The sequence below is a fragment of the Bos grunniens genome, chromosome 14 (assembly GCF_055505025.1).
Source record: "Bos grunniens cultivar Pamir isolate PY7600 chromosome 14, Bosgru_T2T1.0, whole genome shotgun sequence".
Lineage (NCBI taxonomy): Eukaryota > Metazoa > Chordata > Mammalia > Artiodactyla > Bovidae > Bos > Bos grunniens.
Genome location: NC_141178.1, coordinates 71193312 through 71200439, shown reverse-complemented (window position 1 = coordinate 71200439; position 7128 = coordinate 71193312).

Sequence of the window (7128 nt, the reverse complement as noted above, 5' to 3'; positions counted from 1 at the left end):
TGCCCAGAATATTTAGGAAACACTTACAACTGCCTCGTATGAGGGAGAAGAGCGTGGACTTCTAGTTCCTATCGCTGAGTGCAAACAACTACAAAGCTTAGCCTTGTAAAACGACAGTCACTTTATGTTACTCATGCCTTTTTGATGGGGAATCTGGGAAGGGCTAGGCTGGGTGGTTCTCACTGGGGTTTCCCATGCCCTTGTAGTCAGATATCAGGCTGTGGTCATTTGAAAGTACAGATGATCTAAACATCCAAAATGACAGCTTGCATGGCTATCAGCCAAGCCTGGGGAGCTGGCTGGGAGCTCAGCTGAGACCACAGACCAGAGCACCTCCATGCAGCTTCTTCAGCAAGGCAGTCTCTGTGAGTTCCCAGACTGAGTGTCTAAGGAAACCTGAAGACGCTGCATGACCATCGCCGCTTGAACAACCACCGAGACTCAAGTAAATGATATAAATCCCATCTTTCATGGGGATAATGTCAAGGAATGGGGTTGTTTTGTTTTTAAACCACCACAGATGAGAATCCTGGTCTGAGTGATGCAAAGACACCATGTGTGGGACTGTTTGTCTGGTACCCAGGTTCAAAGGAAGGGAGAAAAAGAACTAAATGTGATGTGCTGCTGCTGCTGCTAAGTCGCTTCAGTCGTGTCTGACTCTGTGCGACCCCATAGATGGAAGCCCACCAGGCTCCGCCGTCCCTGGGATTCTCCAGGCAAGAACACTGGAGTGGGTTGCCACCTCCTTCTCCAATGCATTAAAGTGAAAAGTGAAAGTGAAGTCGCTCAGTCATGTCCGACTCTTAGCGACCTTAGGTTTGAGGCAATAAAGTATGTGCTGGGAACCATGGAGTTTCCATGGAACTCCTAAGTTCCTAAGTGGAGTGGGGTGCCACTGCCTTCTGTAGATGATTTGAAAACAAATGCAGGAGGAAGCATTCAGGCACCTATATGTTCACTTTCAAAGTATTCTCTTTGGATTTTTTAAAACACTGGTCCAGTGTTGCTTTTGTTGTTCAGAATGTATCCCGAGTTTTCTGGGAAGTAGAATCAGGGCCAACTTATCAGGATCACAAGAGACATCAGGCTTAAAACTTTGTCAGACACCGTTTATCGCTAACCAGACACACACTGTGTTATCTAACTTAGTATTTACTGAGCATCAGTTACACAATGTTCTGGGTTCTGTGGACACCTGAATGGACAAAACAATGCCTCTTTCCTTTCCGGGCTGATATTCTGATGGTGATGTAAAAAGTCACCAAGGGACTTCCCCAGTGGTCCAGTGGTTAAGATTTTCTTCTTCCATTTCAAGAGTGCTGGGTTCGATCCCTGTTCAGGGAACTAAGATTTTGCATGCCACTTGGAATGGCAAAAAATAAATAGTTAATTAAAAATAAATAAATAAAAAGCCACCAAATCTGTAATAATATCAGTGAGTCCTAAGAATTATGGTTAATAACAGAAAATGAGAAGTGAAGGAAGATAAGTTCCAGGGGATGGTCAGAGAAGGCCTCTGTGAGAGTTGACATCTGAGCAGACATCTGCATGAAATGAGGAAATGAGCCAGGCAGGAAATACAAGGAACAGAGTCCCAGAGAAGGGAACCATAACGTGCAAAGGCCCTGAGGCCAACCTGCACTCAGGTATGTTTGGCCTGTGGCAAGAAGGCCAGTGTGGAGAGTAAGGTCAGCAATGGGGAAAGTGGCAGAGAGGGTGTTGTGAGTCATACTAACAACCTCAGATTTCATTCTAAGTGAGACGGGATTCCATTGGAAAGTTTGAGCAGATGAGTGCCATGATTTGGTTTACCCTTTTATTATTTTTTTTTCCCTGAATGTCTGCGGCATGTGGGATCTTAGTTCCTCCAGGGAACTAGGGATCGAAACCACGGCCGCTGGAAGGTGAAGTCTTAACCATTGGACCACCGGGGAAATCTGTTTTACCCTTTTAAAGAGTCCCCTGACTGCTGAGGGCAAAGGCGGGGTAGGTAGAGTAGAAACAGAAAGGCCAGGTAGGACACAGGCTTCTGCAGGAATCCAAGCAGAAGCTAGTGGCGGCTTGGTCTGGACTGTCATTGGTAGAAAGTAGAGGCCTGGGATGAGCATGTAGTCTGAAGGCAGATTCCACAGGATTTGATAATGGACACACCTTCCGATTGATTCTTAGCCCTCATGAACACGCTAGGTTTCCAAAAGCACTCAGTCATTGCCCAAATTCAAATCTAATCTCTACGGAGGGTCACTATGTGGGTCGTAGAAAGTGGGAAAGACCCAGGTGAAACCTGCTCCATTCCATGCTGGCCAGGGGGCTCGTCCTTCCTGGCACGGAAGGGCCTGGACCGCTGGCATCACCCTCCCTCCACATCCTTACCCTCCCAACCACTGGCAAGAAAGATGCGAGGAGATGCAAAAAAATAAGCCACTGGCTGGAAAGACCCTTTCAAAAACAAGTTCAAAAATGTCTAGAATCTTCTAAAAGGGCCGCCAGGGGAGACCCACACCCATTTGCATGGGCAAGTCTGGGTATTTTGGTCTTTCACTTCATGACACGACTTGATAGTCACAGCCCCTCCTTCTTTACCAGTCAGTGTTCTCCGAGGAGCATTTTCTGTCAAAAAGAAACCACTACTGTTGCTGGTTTGAGGCTGACTTTAGGGGCATTTTCATGCTCCATGGGTTTCAGTGGCAACATGGTCAATATTCTTCTTAAATAGCACAAGAGGCCTGATGGTCAGATCAAGACTTTGATAGTGGTTAATTTTTCTCTCAATTTTTCTTTTCTTGACAAACATGTGTATAGCCACTTACTATGTGTCAGGCAATGTTCTAACCATTTTATAAAACATTTAGTCATTTAATGCTCCTAATAACAGTACAAGGCATGCACTGGTATTGTCCTTTATACAGAACTCAACATACTTTTAGTGAGGATTTTATAGACAAGGACATCAAGTCACAGAGAAGCTGGGTGACTTGCCGGGTCATGCAGCTTGTTAGTGGCAGAGCTTAGATCAAAACTCAGAAACTCTGGCTCTGGTATTTGGGTTTTTGAGCACCACATGAAACTCCCTAACCCTGTGCTCTGGTGGAAGTCTATATATCCATTAGAAATGCTTTCAGCTGCAAATAAAAGACAACTCTGCTTAGAGTGGCGTGTGTGTGTGTGTGTGTGTGCCCACGCGACGTGTGCTTAGTCGCTCAGTTGTGTCTAACTCTTTGCAAGCCCCTAGACTGTAGCTTGCCAGGCTCCTTTGTTCGTGTGATTCTCCAGGCAAGAGTACTGGGATAGGTAGCCATTCCTTTCTCCAGGGGATTTTCTTGACCTAGGGACAGAACGCAGGTCTCCTGCATTGCAGGAGGATTCTTCACTGTCTGAGCCACCAGAGAAGCCCTTAGAGTGGCATAAACCAGTAAGAATCATTTTAATATGTCTGAATGTAGTCTTCTGTCTTAGGCTGGTGGAACCACTTAACTAGGCAATAAAAGATCCAGACTCTTTCTTTTCTGCTCCCCCGTTTCTGTCTGTTGGCTTGTCACCTCACGGTTGCAAGATGGCTGCTGTACCTCCAGCTATTATGTCCAAGATCCACTCAGAAAAAAAGATAAGAATGACCCCTCCCAGTTGGGGGGAGGTATGTGTGTGCTTCATCTCCTTAGCATGCTTCCCCTAACAAAACTAGATAACATACCTGCTGTTACCATATATATCTGGTTTAAACCAATCTTGATTCATCTCATGAGGCTGGGATTGGGGCTTTTCTTCCTTGAGATCTGGAGCCTCCTTCTGAGGAGACCTGAGCCTATAAAGTTTCTGTGCAGTACAGAGGCAATTGTTACTGAGGAGAAAGCAGAAAGCATTTGCCACAGGTAATTATTAATATTCCCATTTTACAGATGGAGATTCATTGCAGTTAGAAATCACAAGGTCAAGGGCACATAGCTGGCAAAATGATTAGCCCCAGAATACTAATCCAGGTCCATCTGACTCTACATCTCATGTTCTCAAGTTGCGGCTCAGTGGACTCAAGACTGGATGGACATTTGGCTTTCCACTAAGAGTTGTGGAGCCTTGAGCAAGCTATTCAACCTCCTTGAGGCTCAATTTTCTTACCTCTAAATTGTTGTTCGTTAAGGAACTCCCCAGTGGCTCAGCAGAAAGAATCCACCTGCAGTGCAAGAGCTTCAGGAGATGTGGGTTTGATCCTTGGGTTGGGAAGATCTCCTGGAGGAGGGCATGGCAACCCACTGTAGTGGTTTATTAATCACATTTCAATAGTTCACTTCAGTTCAGTCACTTAGTCGTGTCTGACTCTGCGACCCCATGGACTACAGCATTCCAATAAACTGTCACTAATTTAATTGTGCCTAACCAGAGAGTAGCTGTGATGCTGAAATGAAATAATACATGTAAACAGCCTGAAAACATGTAAGCAATCAAGAATTCTTGACTTTTTTTTATTGTTCTCATTATTATTACTGTTATTGCTACCTTTGCTTGCTATGAGACTTTGTAGCCACAAAGTACTCTATCTACTTGAACACATCACTTCAGGTGTCTCTGGGAGACATGGTAGTGGGTGGGATTGAAAGTGAGGCGACGGTGTTTATTACGACCGTAAGTATGGATGTCTGAGTCCTGAAGCTCGATTTGCTTGAATTTAGTGATCCAGAGGGGCTTCCCAGGTGGCGCTAGTGGTAAAGAACCTGCCTGCCAATTCAGGAGACTTTAGAGATGAGGGTTCAATCCTAGGTCAGGAAGATCCCCTGGAGGAAGGCATGGCAACCCATTCCAGTATTCTTGTCTGGAGAATCCCATGGACAGAGGAACCTGGTGGGCTACAGTCCATAGTGTCGCAAGGAGTTGGACACGACTGAAGCAACTTAGCACACACAATGATCAAGAGTCTGGTCACTCAGAATGTTGGTCCAAAAATTGACAAAGCATGAGTTAACTCTTAGCATAGTTTCTGCCGTGAGTAAAATGATGTTTGGCCAGAAGCACTTTGCTTTCCTTTTTTGGATCTCCATGTTTTTATTTGCGCCGTGAGGTGGTTTTGTGATGTGTAATGAACATTAATTGAATACCTATTGCATACACTATGCCATGGAGGCCTTGGAGGTGACACCAGAGGCAGATTTTGCTCTCAGGAAGCTAAGAGGTTTAAAGACCTTCAAAACTCTTTTCAGTAATAAATCCTGATAACATTAATCAGAAGGTGAAACTAATAACTTCCAACCCAGAGGTTATTTTGATGATTAACTGGGTTAGTGGTATTATAACTAAAATCGCTTAATAAACATTCAAAATATAAAGCTTTGACAATTTCTTACAAAGCAAAAATAGCCTTACCATGTGATCCAGCAATCTTGCTTCATGAGATTTACCCAAATGAGTTAAAAATGTATGTCCACTCAAAAACGTGCACACAAATGTTTATACTAGCTTTATTTAAAATTGTCCAAACTTGGAAACAACGAAGATGTCCTTCAGTAGGAGAACTGATAATTAAACTACACTACAGCCATACAATAGGAATTATTCAGTACTAAAAAGAAATGAGCTATCAAGCCACAAAAAGACACGAAGGAGTTTCAAACCCATATTATTAAGTGAAAGAAGTCAAACAAAAGAGGCTGCATGCTGTATAATTCTAACTAAGTGATGTTCTGGATAAAGCAAAACTATGAAGAAAGTAAAAGATCAGTGGTAGCCATGGGTTTGGGAGGATGGGGAGAGAGATTAATAGGTGAAGTACAGGGCATTTTTAGAGGAGTGAAAATATTCTATGTGAAACTGTAATGGCAGATACATAAAATTATGCATTTGTCAAAAACGCAGAACTGTGCAATATAAAGAGTGAACCCTATACGTAAACCATAGTCTTTAGTCCATCATCATATATCAATATTGGTTCATAAATTACAACAAATATGCCATACTAATACAAAATGTTAAGAATATGCAGAATTGCGGGAAGGCTAGTAAATGGGAGCTCTCTGTAGCTTCTTGTAAACCTAAAATTTCTCTCTAACAGTTTATGTTTTTTTAATATAGATAAAGATAGATTTTGACAACATTTGTATCTTTTGATTCAGTGATTTTACTTCTGAGAGTCTCTTGAAATGTAGGGCCTAGCAGAAGGAAAACTTCATTCACAGAGGGGAAAATGGAAGCCATCTATAGTTACCAATAACCAAGTGGACAAAAGCAAATTAGAAAGTCGTAGCAGAAAAGATTCTGAAATAACATGAACAATGCTTGCAGCAAAAGGCAAGTGGAAAAAAAAAAAAAAGGAATGCTCCTAAAGATAACCACCATGGAAAAACTTGGCGTAAAACACCGCCGATGCCTTTTAGTACACTGATAATGATAATTGCTACTGTGCTGCCAAAGATCATGATGGCACAGTTAGCTCTTCTAGTCTGTGCCCAATTTCTTAAGAGATTTTGATATCACCTTCTTTAAAAAAAGGTCTATGAATCTTTTAACTAGGAAAAGCTAAGACAAAAACAGGTGGCAATGCCAGACACCTATTAACAATAGCACCGTCTCCACCTCCACTGCCATTTCTTAGGCCTTTACTGCCTCTGGAAGCCACTGTTCTCGGTACTCTGATACGCTGTAACTCATCTGGAGAACTCACTGAAAGTCACAGAGCTGCAAGGGCAGGTTGTGTACATGGAACCAAATCAACTGCCATCTGAAGCTCAGGCTTAGTCAAAAGACACTATTGAGAACAAGAATCAGTAGTTAGCCTAGGCATACAAAGATAGATGGGAAACAGAAATTCAGAGACCAAGAGAGGTGGTGAAGAATTTACTCACTCACCCAACTCAGCAAGCCTTTATTTACTGGGGATGTACTTATGAATAAAATGAAACCTCTGACCTTTGAGAACTCCTAATCTAGTCACCACAGAATCCTATATTCTGGGGAGTAGAAAAACAGGTTATCTGGGCAAAAAAAGGCAGGACAAGGAGGCATAAATTGGAACTCATTCTAGCAGTCCTGGGCCTGTGGTCACCTTGAGTTTCCCCGCTGTCCAACAAATTGCAGATCTTGGAAGGCAGAAAGAATCCCCACAAACCACAAGATAATAACTGCCCCCCCACTACACCCCCATGC